Source organism: Meleagris gallopavo, chromosome 1 (assembly GCF_000146605.3).
Source record: "Meleagris gallopavo isolate NT-WF06-2002-E0010 breed Aviagen turkey brand Nicholas breeding stock chromosome 1, Turkey_5.1, whole genome shotgun sequence".
NCBI classification, from domain to species: domain Eukaryota; kingdom Metazoa; phylum Chordata; class Aves; order Galliformes; family Phasianidae; genus Meleagris; species Meleagris gallopavo.
This window is the reverse complement of record NC_015011.2, coordinates 39,025,309-39,052,334: the sequence shown is the minus strand read 5'-3', so window position 1 is coordinate 39,052,334 and position 27,026 is coordinate 39,025,309. Positions and strand designations below refer to the sequence as shown.

The window sequence follows — 27,026 nt, the reverse complement described above, 5'->3', positions numbered from 1 at the left end:
AAAAAAAAACCTCAACCCCAAAATGAATCTAATGGCATATATATGCAGAATGGCTGGGATTCCTGCCCAGTACTCAAGTCACACTAGTAATTTATTTTCATGAAAAGTATTGTTTTGGAGGATCATTGGAAAGCTAAAAGATTAAGTAGAGCTGTGGCATGCTTAAAAAACTTCTTTGAGGTGGCAAACAGAGACAAAGTGTTTTCTACTGGGCCTTGTCAACTAGAAGCTGCTGTTGCATGTTGTTCTTGATTCAGCTCAAGGAGTCAGTACTGTGATCGTGGTGCTGCCTGCTGCTAGGAAATGGTCTGCTTTTGAAGTATGTAACAGATGGATCATAGAATCAGAGAATGGCTTGGCTTGGGAGGGACCCAAAGGATCGTTCCAACCCCCGTGCCACAGGCAGGACCCCAACCTACAGGGGGGAAAAAAAAGGATCTTTAGACCCCTTCTTTTGAGTGCCTAGTGGAAGGCTGTACCATCAGATATTCTTATCATTCAGATACTTGAATGATATTTCCTTAATTTTTGCCTGAGTATTCTTAGGTGGAGTAAAGTGAGAGGGGATGTCTGCATCTACTTCGAGAGAGATGGTTTCTAATCTGTTTCATATCTTCTTTTATTTATGAGGATCTAAGGAGTTCTACCTTCAGGTTCTTGGCTGTGGAAGACGTATTTATGGAGTCTAGATATTTACTGCAGTCAGGTACTGTATTTTGATTGACCTTTATTTTTTTCAAGGCTACAAGGGGCAGTAAGGTAATCTTTGCTCAGGTCTTCTCTTAAATATGTTGTAGTAAACACAGTTTTGGAATACTGGTTGATATTTTACTGACCTCTATAGCTTCTGGTATGGTTCTTCCCAGTCCAGCGGAACCAAGCGAGGAGATTTACTCTAGTTTGTGTGCAAGTACATAGCCTCCTCTGTGTTGAGAAGGGATATATCTGTGCTCAGTCTGCTCCCAGACCTGGCAGAAGCTGTGCTTAATTTAGGTGGTCATAGGTTCTGGAAAGCATAATGTAGGAAGAGCAGAATGGAGAAGTGAGGGGAGGGACATTGATAGTGTACAGAATAGATGTGATACTGAAAAGAGTAATCATTTTGTTACACCAAATTATTCTTTGTTCTGCAGTGCAGCAGTGTAAAATCCAGTTCAGTGAGTAGAAGCATTTAATTTATAAATCGGTTGCTTTGCAGCTTCGTTCTACATTTTGCAGAAGTCTGTGCCTTAGCTTGTCTTCTCGATTTCTTGAGACTGGGGCTTTTATGTTCAAAAGGAATCTTTTGGCTTTTTGTAGTATAGAAAATGTGAAAACTTTAAAAGAGAAGAGGCTGGAGGCTCTGGCAAAACAAGAAGTCAATTTGAACATAATTAAAACATGGTTTAGATGATCTATACTGAACAGTCATGCTTGGAAGTGGATGCAGAAATTCAGATGCCGTAGATAGCTTTTTCCATAGTGTTATTTATGGAGTTCAAGACCTCTGGTGGCATGCTAACTAATGCTCAATTTTTTTTTTTTCCCCTCCCCCCCCTTTTCTTTTTGTGAGCTCTCCTGTTTTTGCCATGTCTAAAAAGGTGTGGATGTCAAAGGAGAAACTTCTTTCTTGCTCCCCAGATGTTATATTTCATCCAAAGATCCTGATTGGTGGCTAAGGCTCCTAGGTTATTACAGTAATACAGATACTAGGAAGTTGTGCTAACTGTTTGACCGCTTGTTCTTAGCCATAAACTGCCTGACAATACAGAGTGAGCAGAAATTCCTAATGAAACATCAGCTTCTGTTGTGTGAAGAGTCTGAAGAAGTGGAAGATGTGCAAAATTTGGAGATAATGCAAGCAATTTCAAGTTGAAGGAAAACACATTTGTCATATCATTCTGTTAAAGGTAGATTGTACTCAGTTTGTATCTATACCTGCAAATTTTGGGGAGCTATAATAATAACTAAGAAAAATGTATACTGTGTTTTTACTTAATTTATTTTTCTCACCTGATGAATTAAATTTGAATAGTTGGGAAGGAGTAATTATTTAGAGTAATTTTGCTATAACTCTTAAATGTATTGTCTGTGAAAACTGGCATAAATTCTACAAATGTGAAACTATCAGATGGTTTAAGCTGTATTTTTTTCTGTAATAGTGTTTGCTTGTACTTAATGTAATGCCTATTAAAAAAAATTACACCATCTTGCTGTTAAGAATTTTATTGGTAGTATTACAAAGCAGCAGACTTGGTTTGTAGTTTTTACTCAGTTTTCATCTATGTAGTGTTATGATCCTAAAGTAAGAAATTAAAACAGCTCAGTTAATTACCTTCTAACCACTGTGATGTAAGGTGCCCAGTGACACACTTTACATGTTGATTTGCTAATATTCATTCGTAAGCTGGTAAAACTGTTATACTTGATGTTAAAGAAGAAATGGTTTAAGTTCATATTTTGGGATGTATTGAATTCTTTTCAAAAGTAGATAGCGATAGCAATAGCTTCAGGCTCATCTTACTTGTTAAAATTGGCAAATTTTATCTTGCTTTTAACCATAATTTTGAAGATGTGATGTTATGAACATGCTTAGGCTGAAAGCATCCAATAAAAACAGGTAGCTTACAGTAATGGAAAACATGACTCTGCACAAGTTGAAAATAGAAATTAGCTAAAAGGCAAATACATGGTGATCCTTACAACAGAAGCAAAATTTCAGCACTTCGTTAATAATTCTGACATCTGGATTGAAGGTCACTCTTCTGTTTCTTGTTCAGTTCTGCAAGCACTTCATTAATAGTGTTCGTGTGTCATTTTTACTAAACCTTCACAGTTTAGCAAAACAGTTTCCGTGCTTCAATATTTCAAGAACCCAAAGCCAGAGACGTGCAGTCATCAGATTAAGGTACAACTTAATTGAGGAAACTCATTCTGCACACTTTTCAATGACAGACAGTAAGGGTGGTGTGAGTTCTCTCATCATCCATTGGTTTTGTCATGAGATGCATACCTCATTTCAGTGATAAGGTGGTTGACAGTTGATACCATCGTATCAACTGTTCTGTTTCCTTTAAAGCAAGACAAATCATGTATTGCAGTTCTGCGTTTCACTTCATTTAGACCTCAGATCTTCAGTTCAAGACTTTTAGTATTTAAAATTAAGCTGTACTTAGTGTTAATAGAGAAGATTGCTGTAATTAATGAGTCATTACTTCATAGTTGAGTGAGGCAAATTCGTCAACATCTTTCCTGAGGAACCATATAAATTAAATCAACAATAGCATGCTTCTTTCCTTGAGTTCCTATCTAAGTGTATTGTTTTTGAAATGAGAGCTAACAATTAAAATATTCTGTGTAGTGTTTTATTGCTGAGAATTTGCTCTATGAAATACTGTTATTGTGCTCCTTGTTGTAGTTTCCATGGAAATAAATAAAGAGGCATTATATTCAGAGCGGCCCTGCTATTCAGACTACCTAGTCATGTTCTGTGTCAGACTCTACGGTGCTTTGCATGTAGTTGGTTCCTACCAAAACAGTACTTGAAACTTTTGTTATAAAATGTGTTGCAATTGAGTGGACATCTATTTTTATGGGCACTTCTTGTTACTTCAGTGATCCTTAAATGTATGCCCACATGTAACATAACAACACATGTAAAAGCTAGAGTTAATTTTTGACATGCTCGTGAGTTCCAAATTAGACTGACTTTGTTAGCAGGTTTCCCAAGAGGAAGAGATTTACCACAACTTACCGTGAAAATTCTTAGAATCACAGAATGGCCTGAGATAGAAGGGACCTCAAAGATCATCTAGTTCCTTGGTGTGGGCAGGTTTGCCAAGTAAATCAAGCACTAGGTCAGGCTGACCAGGGCCCCATCCAGTGTGGCCTTTAACATCTGCAGGGATGGGGCACCCACAGCTTATCTGGGCCTCTTTTCTCTCTCAGTGAAAAATTTCCCCTGATATCTGGTCTAAACTTCCCCTCTTTTAGTTTAATATCACTTCTCCTTGACCTATCTCTGTTTACCTGTGTAAAGAGTTGATTTCCATCCAGGTTATAAGCTCTATTTAAGCATTGGAAGGCTGCTATCATATCTGTGCTGAGCCTTCTCCAGGCTGAACAATACCAACTCCCTTAGCCTGTCTTTGTAAAGAGGTGCTCCAGCACTATGATCATCTTTAGCCCCTCTCTCCATATTCCAACAGCTTCATGTTCCTCCTGCACTGGGGGCCCCAGGCCTTGACACATTACTACAGATGGGGTATCATGAGGGTGGAGGGACAGTCTCCCTCTTCCTATTGGCCCTCTTTGTCTTGATGTAACCCAGGATTCTGTTGGCCTTCTGGCCTCCAAGCCTATCCTGCTGGTTCATGTGAAGTTTTTTATCTACCAGGACTCCAAGGTAACTCCTTTTCCACAAGGCTGCACTTGAAGCGGAGTTCTCCCAGTCTCTAGGTATATCTGGGATTGCTCTGACCCAAGTACAACACCTCACGCTTGGCCTTGCTGAACCTCATTAGGTTTACGAGGGCCTACTTTTCAAGCCTATCCAGGTTCCTCTGGATGGTTTCCCTTCGTTCTGTTGTGTCAACTGTACCACTCAGCTTGGTGTCATCAGCAAACTTGCTGAGGGTGCACTCAATCCTATCATTTATGTCAGTGATAAAGATGTTAAAGCATACAGTCCTAAACTGGGCTGCTGGTCTCCACCTGGACTTGACAACAACTTTCTGGTTAATCATTTTTCCAGTGATAATTCTGTTTCACCCTGATTTTACTGTCCCACATTCAGTGTCTGATGTTCTCAGCTCCTGCTGTGTTGAACGCGCCCTATTGTAAAGGTGGCTCAAAGCACAAATATGCATAGGCTGTATCCCTTGATAGCATTAGCTTTCTAAGTAAGAATAGAGACATTCTAAAGCAAGGGCTTTTGTTATCTTTCTGAGCATTGACCAGGTTCAAAACCAGCAGTGTTTTTCTTGTCATGTTAGAGAAAGCTTTACAATCACATGAATGCAGCAATTTAAACCACAGGGAAAATTACTAGGATTCATCAGTTTTTCTTATCCTATTTGTGATGAAACTGGTTCAAATTATGCTTGATAGATGCTTATACTAAACATTGGTCTAAGAATGCTGTTAACCCAGCTGTGACACTTTCATCCAAAAAATCAATTATCCATGCTTGATTTTAATTTATCGGAATGTCTTTGCCAGGCTCCTGCTGTAGATAGACATGGGAGCACAGCGTGTTCAGTGACTGAATGTTGTATCTGTACCTGGAAACACTTAAATTCCTGTAAATTCCACAGCTTTAATAAGATTATCTGTAAGGTTTACTCATGAGGTTTAGCCTTCTGTAAATGTTCACATTTAAATATATATATTCTGGATTCTTCAAAACAGTATTTGTAATTTTAGTACAACTTGTGCTGGTGACTTCTCTGTTTGCAAATGCTTTATTTTCCCCATCTCTAGAACAGTAAACAACTCTTATCTAAGCACAGTGTTTGCATCTGTTTTTACTAAATAAATTGCTAGTGAAGGGAGCCATCTATGATAATACTTGAACCTGTTTTACTGCAGACAGTATCAAAGTGCTGGTGTTTTGTTTTGTTTTGTTTTTTTGTCTGGTCTGCTTGGTAATTATACACACTGCTTTCAGGATCCTGTGGTTAAACTGAAACCTCTGGAGCAGTAAGGTGTGAATGTCTCCTTTGTCACCACTGTTTTTGACCTCTTCATATGGAAACTCTGAGGGACACAGCTCAGCTCTGTTTCCTCTCTTCTGATATTGACCTCATTCATAAGGGTGTTGCTCCTGGTACTACTGATATCCTGTTGCTTTTCATTAAGGATTGGAGTGAGAATTGATTCTCACTGGTATCTTACAACAAAGTCTTTCTTTTTTTGGAACACCTAGATTGATTTCAATGCAAGTGTGTGCATGTGCCATTGTATCAATGAATATTCAACAATATGGCATTGTACAAGAAACAGCTGCAGAGTTGCTGAAAGCTTCTTGGCCAGGTTACCTAGTTGGATTTGGATTGAACTAGTCTGGATCTGAAATTTTCTTCACTTTCACCTCAAGAGGTGACACTTGTGTTCTGCAATGTTGTCATCTTTTACAGCTGTCCTTTACAGTTGTGTGAAATGTGACTTTGTGATACAAATGAGGATGAGGGGCGCCCCAGCATGTGATCAAGATCAGGTTTGAGAGAGGAGTGCTTATTACTTTTTGTGACCGTACAAGGCTGAAGACATTCTAAATTGTCATTCATTAAACTAATAAGGGTGTATGCTTTTGTTTTGCCCTGACTTGAATTTCCATTCTTCTCTAAGTGATCACAAAGATTGCTGGGCTAAATTCTCTTGATGCGTGATTGCCCTTTTCACAGTTCCTAGGCAGTAGGAGGGGAAGTGGGTGAGATATTAACTGATTCTGAAATCTTTAGCCACTGCCAGTCCAGTGACTGGACAAGGAGGTCAAGAGTGACCACACAGCATCAGATATGGTCTGTGTAGGACCCCAATCCTTGTACACCTCACCATAGCTTAGGACATTTAAGTGAAAAGTACTTAGCTGTTTCAGCAACCTGTTCTGTCTCAGGTATTGTTGTTTTCTCGAGAATGAGGTAATTTATAGTCTAGACTGACTTGGGAAGATAAAATCTCACCTGCCATTTCATTTTCCTCTTCCTCTTGCTTACTAGCATGTTGCAGAGGACTGAGACCTGTAGTGGTCATGGAGTTCAAATGCCTGCTGCACACTATGGTTGTGCTGTGATTTTTACCTAACCTAATTTAATCTAAGAAGTATGAGCTCAGCAGAGCAGGAGATATTTTGTGTGCCACTTCTAAGGCCAGCAGCATTTTCATAGAATCATAGAGTCACCAAGGTTGGAAAAGACCCACAAGATCACCCAGTCCAACAATCTACCCATCAGCAATAGTAATGCTGTATTGCCTCAATGTTAAAGTGATGGTACATATTTGGTGCAACATTTTTTGAGACTACCTTTGATGGGTTCTAAAAGTATCTCAGTGCCATATGCAGTACTTCCAAAAGAAAGGTCCTGGTCCTGGTTGTCCCACAGGATGCTTAGAAGTTGAATGAGTACACTTCCTTAGAAGAAACTTCAAAGGAGAAGGAACATCAAAGGAGAGTCCGTATATGTGGCTTTTTGAGTCCAAGGCCGCCTAAAACAAACTTGCAAATTGGTATCTTACTGAACAGAAATATGGTTGTAGCTACCGTAGAGTTACCTGGTGTAATTATACTTTTTTTCCTGGACTACATGCATTTGCTTTAGTTAGGGATGTGGAGACATGGTGCTGTCATTATTACAGACTAAATGCTTATTTAAGCACAGTACTTACTTGTAGACAGCTCCTGTAGGTTCTGTGCTTTATGGAAAGAAGTTTAATTTGTCTACTTGGCAAATCACGTGGTAGACAAGCTAGCAGTAGGAACGCAGTAATTTCTAAAACGTTGGTATCAAGAAGTAATTGAACAGTCCGGTAAATTACTGCTTAGGACAACCCAATAATGAGACCTTGAGAAATTGAGTCATAGTTCTCAGTGGATGAAATTGCATAAATCTAAACACGTTAGTGATCCTTAAGGGTTCTTTTTAATATGGGGGGAACTGAATGCCAAAGTTGCATATAAAAAGCTCTGGTTCCTAGTGTGGCACATAGGTTTCAAAGGTGCTTAGCTTTGGGGGTCAATTTGAGAACAGACTGAAATTTCATCTTACACAGAAATGTAGTTGGCCTCTTTCCACTTTGTGTGTGTATTTATACCATGGTCACATATGTACTTTAATGCTCTGCAATAAAACAGATTATGGGTCCTGTTTGGCAGTGTGCTACTTTTCTTCCTGTGTTTTTTAGTAGTGGTATTGCCTATCTTATATGTCTCATAAACCTTAGTGTCTGTGAGATTTAAGGCTGCCTTAAACATGGCGTGTTATTTTGTTTGTTTGATTGGTTGTTTTATTGTAGTGAGGCAAAACTCAGCAGTAAAATCTTAGTGATCTGACTCAGATTCATTGTTCTGACGTTAGTGGTCTAGGATAACCTTAGATTCTTAGTTGGACTTCAGTACTGAGCACGATAAGTGTGAAAATCATGCTGTGTGGTTAAGTTCTCTTCAGTTATACGCCGAGACCACAAGTCCTTCCAGGAAAAAAACGAAGTGAAAGATTTCTGGAATGTCTGGGCTCAGTGAGTGTTCAGAATTTCCCCAGTAACTCAGCTTCTCAACTGCAATAGAAAAGACATCTTCAGGAGATATATATGTGTATATACGGTTTAATAGGAAAAATATCTCAACAGAAATTTCTGTTCTGACTTTAAATATCATTTTATATTTAGTGACTGTGGAAAGACAGTCCCCCACTCACACACCACTGGAGAATTGTTGTTTTGAAGGAAATATCTTATGGGAAAAGAAAGCAGTGGGTTTCTGAATCTTACTGCTTTTACGTTGTATCCCAAATCTTGAGGACTGTCCCTTCAAAGTAACTTCTAATTTTATCAACTCATCCCATTCAGATTCTGAATCTATTTATTTGCATGGTGGGAAAAAAAACCTCATCCTAATATTTAGAAGTTTGTCCTGAAAGTTCTCAATGAGAAGAGAGTTGCTCACGTTTATAATTTATGGCTGTTGTATTCTGATTATGGCTGCAAGCATAAAGCAGTATTGTACTTGGAATAGAATGTTCACCCTTCTGTAAGTTATTTTACTTTTCCAAATCAAAACTCTGTCTTCTGGCAGTCACCTAACTAAAAATGTCAGCTATGCATTAATTAAAATTAATGCTTTGTGTCATTGGAACCATAGTTTTCCTCTTTTCCTCAGAAAACTAAAAACAAATAAACAAAGCAAACAAAAAATCTGAACAAACGTAGAGGATGTTATATTTAAGATAAATATGTGAAGTGTAGTTTTTGGTTTCAAAAATTGCCATATGTAGGGGTGCCAAAGTGATGTGATGGGGAGCACGGTATTAGAGCAGATGGTGTTTGCATGTTGACAGTTAATGGAATTTTCCAGTGTGCGTGTGGGAAAAACTCAGATATTTTTGTAGGCAGTGTAATGAAAATGGCTACTTCAATTAGAACCGCCTGTGTTTTTATAGAGGGTGTACAAAGTTGAGGGCATTACCTGCAGTTTTACATATCCTTTGATGTGAGGGTTTGGAATAGTAGCTAACAGGTCGGTGTCATAGTCATTCCATTTGTAAACAGTTGGATCATGGCAGACGGAATCCCAGAACAGCTATTAAAGTGAATGGTATAAGCTATATGCAGCCGAGGAAGCATTTAAATTTTGAGTATTTAATGAGTAGAATCATTGGTGGCTGATACTAATTACTATTTCTTATTACTACACGCTGTTTCACTGAACATATCTTATTCCCCTGATGGACAGGATAGCGACGGTTTAAAATTTCATTTCTCCCTTAGGGGAAGGGGGTTTTTAGATGGAGAATTCTATACTGAAAATCCCAACTTCCAACATCACGCTGCACAAGCCTGTGTCATACAGTCATTGGTCAGCAGTATATTAATAAGGGAGTAGGGATGGTTTCAAAAATAGCTGAATATTATTTTAAATAAAAGCAGTGGAAGATATTCTATGAACTGCAAGAAAGCAGCAGCTGGCATTTATCAGAAGGAATAGTTCTCTTCAGGTTTCCTTAAACTACAGGCACATTTTTTGTCTTTATGAGCCGACAGACTTGGTGTTGCTGGAAGAATTTTATTCTGGTCCCTGCCGCAGCAGATGCAAACATCCTGGTTCATTTACAAGATCAAGCAATGTGCTGCACAGAGTGCTGTGAGGTGTGGACATCTCACCAAACTGTACAACACATTGGCAAAATAAACTTCTCTCCAGGTGTTTATCCGTGTTGTGAAATTCATACCTACAGAGGAAAAAACAACCCCAGAACTTTCAATACAGAAAGCAAGTGAAGATGGGACATAAGAGGAATGACAGAGTAGTAATTCTGATACAGTGTTAGAAGTGTTGTTTCCCAACATTCTGGGCTTATTCCTTCAAAAAAATGAATCCTGGAGCTCAGAAGCTCCCATCATCGTGCTGGCTCAGTTCTAATAAAGCTTTCTGTATTCCTGTGTTTGCCTGTCGTAGCACTGGAGCCCTCATGTATTTCTTTCCTGTTCCTTCTTGAAACTCTCAACATTTCCCTTCAGTGTCTCCAAAGCTTTCCTTCCCCTCTGAAGTGAATTGCCGCAGTCCTCTTGTTTCACACCCCCCGGCTGTTCAGGAATGGTGCTTTCTCCAGTTCTCTCTGCCCTTTCTCTGTAGACTCTGTATTACCATCTCCTTATAAGCCCTTGCTTGTTGGAGTTATTCTTGTTGGAATCTGGGCTACAAATAATCTTTCCATGCAGCAAGTTGCTGCCTCTGATAAATGTGGGCTGCAGCCAGCGGTTGGCAGGGAGATTTGCTCGTTGTCAGCCCCTGAATTGTGAATTAGGCTTTTCTGGTACTTCTCATTTGCACCAAAATCAATGACATTGTGCTTAATAATGCTGCCTGCAATTCTGAAATTGATCTGGTCTAATATTGTGTGAAGAAATGCATTCAGTTGGGTGCTGGGCTGTAGATACTTCTGGAAGGCTACTTACATAAGCTCCGTTAGAGCAGAAGTAATGTTCTGTCTGTGAGATTTGATTCTGAAGTGTGTTTTAAATATGTACGGCAAGTGTTCGTATTGACTATAATATATAAACTGAAAAGGCTGTGTGGGTCTGATTTGTGTAAGCATTTTCCATGGGAATCCCAGTGCCTTATATGGTCAACTTGCTTTGTAGTGTTTCAGTGAAATGAAGGCAGCCATCCAACAAAAAAATAAACAGCCCAGCTGGCTTTAGCTGTGTCTATAATACCCTCTTTCTTGGCCTCCTTCAGTAGCACAGTAGCTAATTATTAAAACTGAAAATGTGGCAAGAGCCTATGTAGCTAGTGGAAGAAATTGCTTTTGTGGCAGTGACTGTATGCTGAGGAGATAATGCTATTTTAATAAAGAGTAGTAACACACGGATAATACAGCTTTGTTGTATTCTGAACTTTCGCTATCAGATCAGTTGTTGTGCCTTTCCCCAAGCTTGTAAACTGATGATAATTCCTGTAGTTGCTATAAACAGAATTAGCTGGCACAGTGCGGCATCCTTTTTTTCTGTATGTTTGACCTGTTTGTTCACTGCTTGAAGAGATGCTAACACTTCAAATAAGTGTCTGTTGAGGCTTGCATATGCAGCTGTTGCTTCAGAGAGACCTGGTTCAGGTTCCTCTGGAAAGAGTGGCACCAGTCATTGGAAATGACTGTGTTTGTAGTGAGGTGCAAGCTACCCTGTATTTACTCCCAAGTATTAGGGTGCACGTAGGCTTTACTGTAATTCTTCCGTGGTAACTTACATACCTGTACTTTAAAAAACCCTCCTGAGTGAGAGACTGCAACTAATCACATCTCTTTATCCAGATACGTGGAATCCTGTTTTACTGGAACTATGATCAGTTGAGAATGTAAGTCTCAGTACCTTTCTTTGGAATATCGGTGAAAAGCACAAACATATTCTGTCACAGAAGGAATAAACAGACACTTTCTTTCTTACTTCCTGTGCCAAGAAGAGCATGCAATAGAAGTGCTACAGTGTTCATGGGGTTTGTACTGAAGAGGGTGTTTTCTTTTTTTCTCTATCTAGGCTGCCTGAGGCCTTTAAGACTCTTTCAGTTAATCACATAGCTCCAGTGCCTGATTTGTGTTAAAAGGAAAGGCCAATCTTCTGAGCTCAGTAATAAGTCATCTCTGCTTCTGCTGATACGAGGCATTCCAATCAGCTTTCAGAAAGCAGCTTTTGTTTTATGATGGCTCTTGGTCCCAGCTCTTGCAAGCTTCCTGTAATGACTTCTACTCCTTGTCCTAGCAGAAGGGGTGAACAGCTGATTCCTACTCACTTTCTCCATATAATTTATGTTTTATAATAGTCATCTATTATATGGTCTTCAAAGTAATTTTTTTCTAGGCTGAAGAGTCGTGTAGTACTGTACAGTGTTATATTTAAGTTACTTTCAAACACGGCAATTCAGATTACAGGAACAGCACAGATGTCAGGTTGCTGCAGACCTCTGAAATGCATTTAGAGATGTGCTAGTACTGTCTGTGCCATGACCTCTTTGCCTTCACTAGCACAGAGGAAGAAGCCACAAGATGCAAAAATAGAGTAGAGATGGCAAGTGAGTCAGAGGAGAGGGGGCAGAAGGGAGATGTCAGATGTGGGCTGGCTGTCAGAGTGAACTACAAGTTAGGAAAATTAAATGGTGGTGTGGAAAAGGAAGTGGGGTAGAAAAGATAATACTGGAAACATCAAAATAGTGGAACTTGAAGGTGGAGTACTGGATGCCAGGTAGTTAATGTAAATGGTGAAATCTGTATTTGGACTTTGATGCATTAACCTCATAATTCTTTAATTTATTATGTAATCATACCTGTCTTATAGGGCTCGAATAAAGGATTTGCTCTTGAGATAATACAGACAAACCAATTAAAGATGCTGTTGTGTGGGAGACATCTGCTGTGTCAGTGGGAGGAAAAGAAGAGAATGGTATATGGGGTAGGAGACTGCAGAGAGTTTTGTAGAAGCAGAATATACTTATGGCTGAAAGTATAATGAAAGGAAACTTCTTCATATGTATGAAATGGTGTCTATTCTAAAATCTCAGTTTTGTGGCATTACAAATAGTGTGGAAGAATCAGGGAATACTACTTACGATGACATTGTTTGTTTACCGCCTGTAAGATGATACCATTCTTTCGTGCCAGAGATTTTATGAAAGTACTGCTTATGCACCTAAATGGTGATAAGCATTGATGTGTAGACGAGCCCATGAGGCAGTGAGTTCTGTTAGGAACAAAGTATGAGTACTGTGGGCCAAGCTGTGAACAGTAATGAAAAATCCAAAGTTTTGAATAGCTGCACACTGACCATCTCGTAGACTGGCTGAATTGAGATGCTTTGAACACAGAGGAGTAGTGATCACGTAGGACTGTACATAGGTTGTATGCTTGTGTGGCCAGTTGATTTGGCTTGAGCATCATTAATTAACATATTTCTTAGTCCTGAGGTATTTGTGTGTTTCACCTTACTATTGCTCAAATATAGGTCTGTGCATAATGTTTAATGTAAAAGTAGAGTCCTTAGAGAAGCATAAAGCTTAAGCGCGTTTAATATTGTAAATTAAGTGGCAGAACAGCTTTCCCCTTCAGGAATTCTTGTCAAGATGTGCACCATAGAGAAGAAGCAAGCTCAAGGCAGCAGAGGTAGTCTCCTGGCTCATTAAGGGGTGAGCTTCAGTTTTCTGTTTAATGTGGAGGAAGTTTCTTACTGTGCTGTTTTTGAGGTATATGAAGCATAGCCCCTGGCCAGATGGCTGCATATTTCACGAGTCTGAATTGAGAACTCTTCCTCAGTACAGTTTGCACAGTAGAGCTTTTGGTTTGCAGGAGGAGTGGAAGGTGACTGAGTAGCAGAGAAAGCTGCGTGGGCCTCTGTCAGTTTGTCTGGGATGGGGAAAGCTGGGAGTCTTCCTGTCAAAGCCTACTCTTGCCCTTGGCACTGCCATGTCCCTGGCAGGGCCCCTGAAGTGCCGCCTGCCCCAGTGCTGCAGCACCTGGGCTTTCCCCATTTTCAGGCAGTGTGCATACCTTCTCTATATAATGAAATCTGTTTCATTCTTCGCATTTTCTCCCCTTGGTACTTGAGCTGTTGTTCCTAAGTATTTACAGGAGAAATGCACTTAGTAAAGTCAGTCCCACTGTTTTGAATAAACCCAGAGCTTTTAAACCTGACTTTCATTTCCATGCTCTTTGATAATTATAATATTTAACAAGCAGTCTGATGTACAGGAAGCAAACTTCAAAGCATTTACAATCAGTTTCATGATGACACACACACTGCTAAGGACAGGTAAACAACGGACTTCTGGGTTCTCGATTCTTTGAAACTGACACAGTACTACTGGTCAGGAGGAGGCCAGTGTGTGTTATGCCCTGGTGGGATTTAGAGATGTCAGTGGTCTCTTAAAAATCACAAGCCAGCACAAAGGATGTACTACCCAATTAGAAATGCAGGCTTTTACCCTTTTCTCCAGAATTGGTCCTGAGAGTGAGCAGTCAGAAGTGGCTGCAGGTCCAGGTGCAGCTGAAATAATAATAATGCTTCACTGCCCTGAAAGGGTGTGCTCTTGCTTCTTCCTCCCAGCACGTTTTTTCCTTCCCCTGAGAGTCTGACAATGCTTTTGGGAGTGTGCAGTTGAGAATTAGGAGGGAGACTGGGACCTCCCTGTTTGTCAACAGTGAGCTCTTGCAAAATCATGCCCTGGGTGGTTAGCTCAAAGATGTTATGCTTTGCTCGTTTTATAACACTGCCTTGTGCAGAACAGAATATTGCCTAAAACTCATCTTGAAATGCAGAACGTTATTCAATAGGAAGGATATTTTACAAGTACTTTGAAACGCTGTCATCTTCTGAAGGTCAGAGATTCTAATGAATTTTCGTAGTTGTTGGCCTAGTTGTTATCAGCTGGGAGAGCGTTTCTGTGTAACTGCCAACATCCAAGAGACTCAGTTAGGATACTTTTGTGTTTTTATCAGCGGCTGACTAAATAACTGACCAAAGTTTTCTTTTACTGAATTTTTAAAAGTGGCAATGCGTGCCAGTAAGGACGCTTGAAGAAATTTTGACTGAAGTGCAGCCTTCCTGCAAAGTGTCACTGTTGTTGAATATAAGTGAATATAAGTACTTAGCCATTTTAAGACATGCGTTGATTTCCCAGAGAGTTCTTTTCAGGGCCTTGAAACTGATGTTCTACACTTTCCACATCTGTTAGATGGCACTGGCATGGTAGAAACAAACCACTGCATGTGTAAACACATATGAATTTCTGGTGCTCTGGAAAAAGAGCAGGTGATGTGAATGTCTTGCTGATTTTGGTGAGTGTCCTCAATTGACTATTTACGTAGGTATGGCATTTTCCTGTTGGCTGCTTGAATGGGTAAATTTGCTCTTCAAAAGGTTAATATGAAGTATAAAACTTACAGGTAACTAGATTACATGTTTAACTTTGTGCTTGGTTTCTGAGGACCCAGGGCTCTGTAGAAGATGGGGAAAATACAGCTGCGTCCTTTCCTCTTTTACAAGTTCCTTCCTAGACATTTTCTACTGCACAAATAGAACATGTCAGTGGAGGCATAAAAACGAGTGTCAGGAGACAGTAGTTGCTTGCTGCTCCTCTCTACATTTCTGTCTCCTTAAATAGGAAGGTCTCTGGAGGAAGTGTGGTGGAGTCAGCAGAGAACTCGGGGACAGCAGGCGGTACCTCTTCAGGCAGTACTTATCACACAAATTAGACAGTGACAACAGCTGTGACCTGGAGAGTCCTTAAGTCCTGCCACGTGAGATTCTGCAAGCGTACAGTGCTGGTGTTTGGTGGCAGTGGGGAAGGTGGCACAGTGTGAGCTGTAGTGTACACACAGCTCGGCCAGAATGGAGCTAGAGATGTCGGCAGGGGGGCACACAACAGTTTGAAGAATAGTAAGCTGCTTTTTTAAAATGCTGATCGCTGGTGTAGCATTCCTGGTACTGGCTTTCTTAATATAATCACAGAAAGTCAATATATGGCTGTTTTTTTTTTCCTTCCTGTATAGAATATGTATGGAGCTGAGGGGTCTGGTTTGCTTTTCCCTTTCATTTTGTGAGAAGAATATTAATAGTGGTTTCAGATGCTGTCTACAGAGCTATTCCTCTAAAATGTTCCCTTTCTGCTGGCTTTTCACACATTATGTGCCAAGACAGTGGAGAGGTTTTGGTACTTGGTATTTTTTGAGGGCCTATTAGGGCCAAAAAATGAGGCATGTGTTTAATTCAAATCTGGGGGGACATTTATGAGGATGTCCTCTGACAAGGAAGCCTGTTGAGGCTCAGCAGCTACTGTGTCTTTGCTACATGAATGCTAATGAGCTTTCTTAAGCATTTACAAACAGAGACAGTTGCCTGTGTTGAGTCAGCTTTCATATGGCAATGCTACAGGTGTAAAAAGCCTCAGTGGGCCCAAGGTGGTTCAAAATAGTGATCGCTGGTGCCCTGGGTTTTAGAAGTGAGAGTCAGTCTGGGTCTCTCAGTGTTGGTCACTGGATCTGGCTCAGTGATGCCAAAGTGCAGTGAAGCTGAGTGAGCCTTTGAAGCAGTGTAGCACTGGCATGGCATTCCTTCTGATAATGAGCCTAATGAATGTCAGTTATCTTGACATGTCACGGATGTTCTTTTGTTGTTTTAAGTTCTTTTAACCAGCACATCTCCTAATGCAGCATTACCAGTCCTCTGCTGTTTCTCAGGTATTTCAAGATCTGTTCAGAAAATAAGTATCAGCAGACTTGATGCTGCCTTGAGTTCTTCAATAATGGCTAGAGAGCTGCCTCAGCAGACCTGTGAAGCCTGTTGAGTTACATAGTGGGGTTTTAGCATTTATTTTATTACTCGTAGAGTGATAGGTATATAATCCTTATTGTGTAATACAAATTAAACCTTCTCCTTCTTTCAAAACACCCAGAAGAGATATTTGTTGACCAATTCACTCCCCCCTGTATTATTCATATATATCTGAACATCAGTGGCAGGTTTTTTCCAATTCTTAATATACTTAAGAAATGCCTTAGCGCTTGTGCCCCCACCAGCTGTGCTTTTCATTGATGTTTATAACTATCCTTTACAAGTTTCTACAGCTAATACTGGTTTATACCCTTTAAAATTTTTATAGTGTAAATATTGTATTTTTAATTGCCACTGTTGTTTGGCTTTATGTGCACTATTGTACTTTCCTCATCAGATTGCTTTCTCATGTAGAATAGCTGCTTCTAATCCATGTGGTACACATTAGAAAAATGAAGAAGGAAGCTCTTTTACCACTTTTGAAATGTCATGTATGTAGACTTGATAGATGGGTATGTATAAACTTAGTTTCACTTGTTGACTGTTGTCTTCCTGTCCATTTTTTAATGTAATGGGGAAGGTAGGTGGTTTCCTAGGCACTTGTGATTGCCTGCAATTTGTTCATTAATGTCATAATGAGTTTATAATGGGACACGTGTACCATGGTATTTCCTGTAGAGATATAACAGAAAGAGTCAGGTGTCAAAGCTGGTGTTTTTTGCCATGGCCTTTTTGGGAAAGAGAAGGTCCACAAAGTGGGTGTCGTCTTATGTTTGTAGCTGGAGGTAGGAGTGGGAATTCTGCTGGGCTGGTGGCAGAACACAAAAGTGAATGCAGAGCTTTGTCCTTCTAACCAGGAGGATCATCTGTGTGATGTGACTGGCCTATTGGAAATAGAGTATTCAGTTACACTGTGGCAAAAATGCCCTTTTCAGAAGTTACAAACCATGTCTGTGTAGATGAACAGCTGTATAGCCAGCCTTTGAGAGAAAGGAAGTTGGTGTGGGGTACGCTTTTTCTTTATTCTTATACCTAACAGGATTACAGTACATATGATAATCATCTTGTTTGCTTATACAAACATTTTTGATTACTATATTAAAACATTGCAGTGCATTTCATGTAAGCTATTTGAGAAGATTGTTTAGCAAATTTAACTAGGGCACAGTGTGAGTGCACCCTGATTTAACTAGGAAGAAGAGATTCCTGAAGTGCCTACTCTGGTTTGAATTTTGGCTTCGGGTGCAGTTTGTGTCAATCTTATCCTCTTATGGAGAGGATTTTATGTCTTAGTGATGTTTGTCTGTTGGAAGTACCCTACCTTTTGGGGATCACAGTGACATTTTTTTCAACAGATCAGATTAGGTGTTCAAAGTGATGCCAAGTGTGTGTCTGCACTGGAAAATAAAAACCAATTACGTGTCATGGAATTTGTCAGTTTGTCCGTCAACATTGTGTGTGCCTTTGGTACTCCTGAGTAATGCCTTCGGTCTTCAGCTTATCAGAAAGGGAAACCACTTCCTCGTTTCCTGAGATATGTGGATGAATATATTTCTGAAATCAGAAGTGAACTGAATATATTTCTGAAATCAGAAACACACTGAGCTATTTTAAAATTTACTCATGTACAGCAACCATGTGGTTTTGATAAACTTCAGTGTATTTACCCACATATAAGATAATACACAATGCCACTTTACTTGCTTCCCATTTAATTTTTGTGTCCATGCAGGTGCAACATGGTTATATTATTTCTTTATATGCTTATTTTATATATTTCATTAAATTGTACAAATTAGGAGTTTATTTACAGTTTATTTAATCCTACTTATGGATTAAAAGCCTTGACTGATACCATCTGAGCCAGCATATTAACACTATTCATTTGCTTCTAGTATTTCATATAAGGATGAGGATTAAACCACACGTAATTAGTGCTAATTGGAGGAAGTATGCATAGATGCAAATTGTACTAGCAAATTTGAGCATCTTACTGCCTTTTTGTTCCTGTAATCATGGTTTCTTCTGTTAAACTTGCTTTTTCCTGAAAATAGTAAACTGAAATAGAAAAAGTGAGCTCACAGAAAGTCTGTCTCACATAATTCAGTATTCCCAATCAAAATCTGAGCTTTTTTTTTTTTTTTGCCTGAAGGAATGGAGGCCTATCATTGCTTTTATGAAATTCAGGGTTATTACTTTTATTCTACTCAGCTAAGCCACTTCTTGTGGCTTAAATAAGGAAGCACTGAAGATCTACTGAGGTCCCACTCAAGCAGAGGGTGAGGAGGCCAGGTGACTTGTAGCTTTCTGCTGTAGTCCCTAAGAGTTCACAGCCCGTTCTGTTTGCTTCCTGTCTTTTCACACCAAGAAAGCAGAGTTTTCCCCATTGAAGAACTAATAGTTAAGAACTTTGTGGAGGTAATAGTTAGACACAGAGGTAAAAAGGGGAAGTTAGCACTTGTGTTTTAAATTAAATCCAAGAAACTAACTTAACAAACCTATTTATATAAGCAAATTCTATAATAAGTTTTCTTGATGCCTTTTTGTGTTGCTGGATGTTTAATTTGGTTAAGAAATTGTATTAGGGGATATCAGAATGTTAGGTATTTTAAACTGAAAAGCTGCTTTGGCAGCTTTGTTTAGCTTGTTTAGTTGCCAGTATGCTAAAAGAAGATTATGTTTGGGAAAAAAAAAAAATAAGAATTTAAAATACAATTGGCATATTCTTTAATTTGTCTGGGGCATAAATACATATACTATATGACTCTTCAGCCTTCTTCTCAAATTTAACGTTTCCAGATTTTATTACCAGATTTCTGTCATGAGAACTAGCACTAACTGCCAAAACAGTTACAATAAAATCATAGCTGCGTTTTGGCACTTTATTTTTACAGTATAAAATTTTTGCTTACTTCTGATCTAAGAAGCATATTTTTAAACTAATGAAGACTGCTTCTGTTCTTATCAGCAGATAGTGCAGAGTGCTGTGTATCTGTGTCACAGTGAGCACAGTGCAGCAGTCAAGACTGTTGTAACTGTCTCAGAAAGTAAACTGTGAAGACTCAGCTCAGGAGAGTGAGGACGCCCCATTTGTGAAATGCCTTTCTGTTCAGACAGCAGTTTCTGTGGCCTGAAAGTCTGTTCTGGATTTAACTCCCATATTCCGGCACCCACAGATTTGGTGCCTTTGAACAAATGACAGAAGTTTCACCAATGTGTATGTAAAATGTGAATCTGTCATATGTGATTTGTGCATATATACATGCCCAAGCCTTTAGGGTTCAAAAAGTCTTGGGAATTTGTACATCATGTTAGCTGTAATACTATACTGTCAGTCAGATCTTCTTTTCTCCATTTCTGTCAGTGAACTCGTGCTCTTTCACCTGCGGTGCTATTACAAAGCTAATGAGAAATCTGAATCTACATCTAGAAGCATGTTTTGTTGTTCTGTAGAATGCACTGGAACAGCAGAATTTCAAGTGTTCTTGAAAGCAGATTTGCATGCAGCTAAACAAGAAAGCGAACAAAGAAATGAAAGTAGATTTGCACGTAATATTAGGTAGCCAGGTTTTGAGGTTTGTTTGTTTCTTTTGAATGAAAATACTAAAGCATTGACCTGTGTTGTTTTCTCCATAAAATGTCTGTAGGAGTGAGTCTTGATCCATTCCTGGGATTCCCAGCAGGAATGATAGCATCTGTGGTTATAGCAGGTACCACATTGTGGCCAGCTCTCCTGTTGCCCTTATTTATCTCAAAGGGAGGTTAGAGGACAAGAGTGACTGCACCTCTACTTGAAACACATGAATAACACCTGAATATATGTGTTCTATTACAGTCCTGGGTAAGAACCATGATTAAGCATTCTTCAGGCTTCAAATAGTTGGAAATCCCTGTGAAATCAGCTTTAAAACATGCAGATTATATCAATCTCAGTGGCTGTCGATTGTAGTGTTTTCCTGAACTGTACTGTAGATTAAGTTATATGTTAACTGTAAATTGCAAACTAGCAAACCTGCATGTGATCTATTTAGTAGTTCAGTATAACAGAGAAGACAGGACAAAACTGTAGTCAGTATAGAAATGACATCACTTTCTTACGGAATATTTGAGCTAGACAATGATCATTTGTATGTAGCTTCTGGTTTGTGCACGTATTTGAATGTAAATATCTTCTGGGTGAACTTCTACTGAGATACACTCTTTCTTGCATATGACAAGCTGTTTACATGAAGTGGAAATAATAGCTAGAGAAGTTTGAATTCTGGAATGATTTGTCTGTTTTTGTCATAGTTGACAGTTATACTGCACTTGATTTAAGTAATGATGCTTAATGGGTGCTTAATTTCAATAGTCTCTGCATGCCTTCCCCATAAGACTTGAACGGACATGAAAGATTGCATCAGCCTCAAGTACTGCTTTCTTCTTAGGAGCTCCACCTGTTTCTGAAAGCATCTATGGAGGACCCCCATTTTCTGTACTTAGAAGTGAAAGGTTTCCAAGAAATTTCTCTCGAGAAGTGGGGTACCAGAGTTTGAAGCTGGTATTTATGCCCAAATTGAATGAGAAAAATAGAAACAGTGCATTTCAAACCTCCAGAACTTCAGAAGCAATAAATGCTTATGAAATGATTTCTTAATTTCAGTTATTTAATTTGGCAACAATCAGTTTAACAAGTTTGTGTGGATCAATCGTGCAGGACTGTAAGTAATAGGCCATTATTAACTGAAAATAACAGATGCATCATGCACGCAGTATTTACCAACAATTAAACTAAATTAGGCTAGTGTCGCAAAAACCAGTACTAGTTTTATCAAGAATACCTGTAAGCTGTCCCATTTCTACTAGTAAATATACTTTAAAAAATAAAATACTTAATGATTAAAAGTTGTATTTTATTAATATACAGAGATATTCAGAATTATCCCAGCTTACTGAAAAATATAAGCTATAACTTGTGGGTTGGCTAAATGAATGCTGGAAAGATTATAGTTCATTTCATAATTGAGCAACACTTCTCATCCTTAATACTAAAGTAAAGTTCTGTTACAACACCAGGCCTTTCCTGTTCCTTACCGTCTTTGTGAACATAAACAGCAGTCTTTCTACCTGGTATGTAATGTATTGAAAAGAATAGTCATCAAATATAAAATGCCTGCTTTTATACTGATTCCTTAAACCATTAATAGATACAATAATCAGAAATATTCTGTGACCAAATTTGCTGATGATTCTTAGTAACTTTTATCATGGAAGTGTTCCCAAATATTCAGTAAGTCTTTGACCATTGTAATTACTAATATTAGGCTCTTCAGATGTTATGGTTTCTATGAAAGCGTTGGATTAATGTCCCACAAGCAAGTTACAAGTGCAAAAAAAAGAGTATTTTGCCTTTGTTTCAGAGCCTATAACTGCCAGATTACCTCATATCTGTAGCTTGGAAGTTATTTACATCTTATGATTTCAGTTCATATACTTTAATGCCACTTCATTTGTTTATGCTCCGTTCTTAATTAATGAAAAAATGAAACGTGACTTACAAATATGGAGAGTGTTACTCAGACTTGCTTTGGATCTTGTCACCAAATTTCTGCTAACACCTTTGTAATTTGAAATTTAAAAAAGAAAAAACAAATTAGGAATTGCAAATGTAAATGTAATTGCAAAATGTGAATTTCTTCTTTTTTCCCCAAGGAGTGATTAGTAAAAGATGTTGATAAACAGTGTGACTAGTGAACCTTAATTTCTTCCGTCCAAGCAAAAATCTCTATCCTCACTGAAGACTGAGACTGGTTTCAAACTGTGGTATAACTGCTCATTAAACTGCTATTTAGTGCACACAGAAGTTTCATTGTGGTGGCATTAATTCAGAAGACTCATTCTTTAACCATTATGTTTGTCAAAAGGAGGGACTTCAGTTCTCTGCAACTTCTAGCCCTATTTCAGTTGACATTGCTGAGGGATGGAGGACAGAGGTAGACAGCAAGTAATGTCATTTTCCATGGAAATCCATGCAGACAGGAAAGTAGATTAAAATGGCCTGTAAAATGTATCAGTGAGAGTGATAGAGATGTGGGTTGCAAATTTAGAAAAGTCAGTTTGAAAAAAGAAGCTTTAGCAAATGGCTTCTAATGGGTGAAATTCCACAGTAATACAAAATTTTATTATTCTGGTAGTTGGATTAGGACATGAAGATGAATTTCAATACATCTTTGAGTAGAAAAGGCACTTTAATATAATCAAATTCAGTTTTAATTCAATAAGGATGAGAGCTTATTACTGTCATTTTCTTATTTTATATAATTTTAATTTATAATTGGTTCTCTGATCCAGTTTAGATCCAGTTCAGTAAAGATTGTCAGCCTAGCTGTATGTAATGGAATCAGGAACAAGCAATTGGGAGTGAAGAGAACAGGAAACTTTATAACCTGCTGTGCTGGTGGATGTGGATGCTATCCCTTAATTTAGTTCTCAGGTACATTAACAAAGATGTTAACAACCTCCCTAGATCCAGTGTACTTGCCAGGCGTGATTCACTAGCTGAATCAAAAGGAAGAGATAAACTATTCTACAGGCAACTGTGAGAGGGGTTTCTCCTTTCTCCTGGTTTCTGCTTTTCCACAGGATTTCAAAATGATTGGCTTGTTTTATAGTTCGATGTCTAATATATTACCTTGTTTTCCTGTGTAGCCTGATTTAGTGGTTGATAGCCCTGCCCATGGCAGGGAGGGGGTTGGAACTCGGTAATCTTTTAAGATCCTCTCCAACCTAAGCTGTTCTGTGATTCATAATTTTTGAATGCTTTCTGTACTAAGGGTAAATGAGGAAGAATGAAATGTGGTGACAGAGATTAAACAGGCCATATTTCTTTCCTTTCACTAGAGGCAAAATATCTTGATTTGTCAAATGGATCAGGTAAAGGCAAGTTGTAGTCTCTTGCTAGAAAGTAATGGTAAAAAATGGAACTTTTAAACTTCATTACATAGTTAGATCTCATCATTGATTAAAGGCTGTAAAATTATAGTTCAGTGTAAGATACGACATAGCTTTACTTCATGTATTTAAGATAGTAGTCTGTTTAACTGATTGTTCTTCTCTCCAAAGTTTGCCTAAATTTTCTTTAAGAAACACAGACTTGTTTTTCTTGTTTTTTTGAGAGGGAGGAGTGCTGTCTAGGGGATTCCTAAGATGGATATTCACTGAGGGACATGACACACTAGAGATCTCTTTTAAAACCATCTATTTTTAAGGTTACTTACTCACTTAAGTCTGTCCCCTTCACCTCTGAACACCTGATTGTAAAGACAGCCATCTTGATCACATGCAGCTGACACTGGGATATCGAGTCCTCTTGGAAACTGTTAAAATCTAGTGTGTTCAGCAGGCCTCTGTTTACCCCTTACTGAGCGATCAGAAAGTATTTCTGGGAAAAGTTTCTAAAGCATCATTTTGCTTCACATGGGCATCTTGTTTCCAGGACAGTTTGGACCTGCCTGCATTTGTTTGTTCTTTGCTGCTCTGTGCAGTCCAGGCTGCAGGGTGCTGTGGAAAGAGAAAGTAGTTTTAGTTCCTCAGCCTTAATAGATTTCCTTCGCGATTTCGTCTTTTCTAATCAGAAAAGGTAGGCAGGCTTTGTATGATCAACTTTGCTTTGTTTTGCTTCCTTTATGACTAATAAGCCTAGTTTCTAAATCAGTCTCTAAAGGAAGTGAGATTTATTTGTTTGCACTGTCCAGCTGTTGATGAGTTTAGGGCCTGCAGGCTGACTTCTGTCAGAACTGACAGAACAGTGAATGGAGAAATACTGTGTTTCTGCCACATCAGAGGAGAGTGGGAACTGGGCTGAGGGACAGCATAAAATGGAGGAGGCAGAGGGGGAAAAGTCCCCCAGCCGGCTCTATTGAGCCCAGAGGCCTAGTGTGCATGCTCTGGTGCTGGGCTGGCACTGGGAAGTGGCTTTAGCAGTAACTGAGTCTGTGGGCTGGAACTGGGGGGCCTGGAGAGAGACTAGGGAGGGAGAGATGGAGCCAGGAAGGGAAATGGATCCTAGAAGGGCCGTGGCAGTCATGGATGAAGAGGGCCTATGCCTGTACTCTGTGAGAAGACTCCCAGATGCATTCGTGAGAGTTTATCTTTTTAATTCACTCTGATATCAGTGGAAGTCCTGTTATTTGCATGTTGCATATACATTGCTTTCTCCTTTTTAACAATTTCTAGATAAAGGCCTACTGAGGTGTAGGAGGGCAGACTTTTCTGAGCCTGTCGCTTTAAGTTTATCATGCAATTCTGAAATGCTTTCCTTTTGGGGCTGAGATGTCATTCTCTAACAATAGAGGCACTTCTGGCACTTGATAATTCCTGCTCTTAGAAGGGACCAGGGTGATAATACGATGACAATCGGAATAGAAATGGAAAACTGAGGAGATAACATTTCTTTAATAACATTTGTTTCTTGACATTCTGACTTAAGGTACTTGCTGATAGTCAAAATTGTCTTTTGCGTGACAAGTGATGAGAGTGAGAGAGGGTCCATCAGACACCTCTGGGGACAGAGGTAAATAGAACATACTATGTACATGTTCTTCAGCAGTAAGACCATTTGCTTTTCTTCGCCTTAAGATAGGTAATAGGCTTCTTGGAGTCCACAGTGAGTTTCCTATATGAATTTCCAGGTACAAGATGTAGTTTTAAGTAATCTTTGTTAAAAGAAACTCAAAAGTGATATATTTTTAAATTATACAACCTTCTTCCTCAACGTCAGCTTCTGTGAGTCCCGTTGTTCTGTAATGACAGTGTTATTGGATAATAAGTTCTGAGAAACATTATTTAAACTACATAAATGTGATCACCAGCAATGCCAGTACTTTGCCATTTGCATATACAAGTAAATTCCTTTATTATCTTAATAGTTGTTCTTCTCTCATCCCAGTATACATAGTCTTGCAGGTTGTTTATCTCTGCCTGTCGTGGACGTGCAATCTGCGGTGATACGTTTGAAGTCCATTTGAGCTCCCCTGATTCTTGCCATATATGGCACAATAAACTGCCCAAATTTGGTCAAATATTTTTAGCCACTTAGTCATATGTCTTTTAATGTGCTGCATATGTAAGCTTTTGATTCACTTAGCAACAGTATTTTTATGAGTAGTTCTTGCCAGTTTTTCTTACGTGTAATTGAAAAACAGGCAAAGTTTGCTCTTTGATAGGTTGTGTCACTAACAGACGGTCTGGCTTTTTTTAATAGTGCCGATCAATTTTAAGATATCCTTTTTTCACATATTATGCATTTTGGAGGATTGCAACAAACATGAGTATGTAGCATATTGAAATGTAATACTGAAAGATCTGAATTTAACAGTATTCAGGAGGTTGTGAGTTCTTCTGATATAAGTTTATTTTGCATTTGATAAACTGGTAGATATTATGAGATAGGTAGGATATCTGTGGTCAGGCAAATAGCATTTTTTCCAGAAAAACATGATGTAATACATGTGTGAAGCATGGCTTGGCTAATGTTTCTGTGAAGTGTAAACATCTGTGTTTCCTGAATTGCTTTTCTTCCTGATCTGTTACTACGTCTTACGATTAGTTCCTTTCATTCTGAGTAAGAAAATGACTTGCAAAGAAAGGTGATTATTTTATTTAAGTGCTTATTAATACCATGTGGGCATTGTGTGCTGATGATAATAACTAGAAGAAAACGAAGGCAGTATCCTTGAGGAATTGGTAGTCTTTATTGTTGAAGTATGTTGATAAACCAGTTATTGGAAGAATTGCTGATTATAGAGATGGAAATTACTAAAAAGATAATTTAGAAAATCCTTTAAGAGGGCACATTTCAAGAGTACCTGAAAAGGTAGGGAAGAACTTAGGTTTATGAAAGTTATTATTTTAAGAGTGTTTGTTTTTAATTGAAGAACAAATAATGCAAAGTTTGTTGCAGTCTAGTTGCAGTCCAGCAGAAAGATTACTGATGAAGAAGCGCAGAGGAGACTTGCTGTTAAAGCAGTTCTTTGTTGCATTCTAAATGAAGCTTAAAGTTCATACCTTACTAAAGCAAATGGGGTCAAAGAGGGATAATTTCTTGCTGTTTTTGTTTGTCTGGTTAAACAGGACAGCAGTGTGTCTCCCATATATTTTAACTGCTGTGTCAGCACTACAGAATGAGGGAAAGCTTTGAGATTTGTCTTGGAAAGCACAGTTGCTTAAATAAGGAAATCTGCGGTTTTTACAGTAGTAAAGGAGAACGTAATTTTCAATCCTGATTGTTTTAGAAGTATGCTAAAAAGTAAGAGTTATACCTTAGTTGCATTTTTATGAGACAGATAATTCTCTGGAAGGATTTGGGAGCCTGGTAGTAGCAGTTCTTGTTTCAGTCTTTTCGTTTTGTAGTATTGTTGATTTATTAAGGTAAAAAAAAAATTAATAGCAGTCTTGTGGAGTCTGTTTTGAGTCCTTGCTGTCTTGAAGTGCAGAGGGACTTTTGTCTGTGTTACTCTGCCCTTTTAAGGGCAGCAGTA

The 27,026-nt window shown here is 38.8% G+C and overlaps 1 protein-coding gene and 1 long non-coding RNA gene across 2 annotated transcripts in view; both read left to right on the top strand.

Annotated features, from left to right (window-relative positions):
• Positions 1–27,026, top strand: part of PPP1R12A (protein phosphatase 1 regulatory subunit 12A) — a 123,156-nt gene that overhangs the window by 16,849 nt on the left and 79,281 nt on the right.
• LOC116216704 lies at positions 7–27,026 on the top strand. Its single transcript, XR_004160012.1, has 2 exons — positions 7–706; positions 1,728–27,026. It is a non-coding gene; the product is annotated as an uncharacterized LOC116216704 (long non-coding RNA).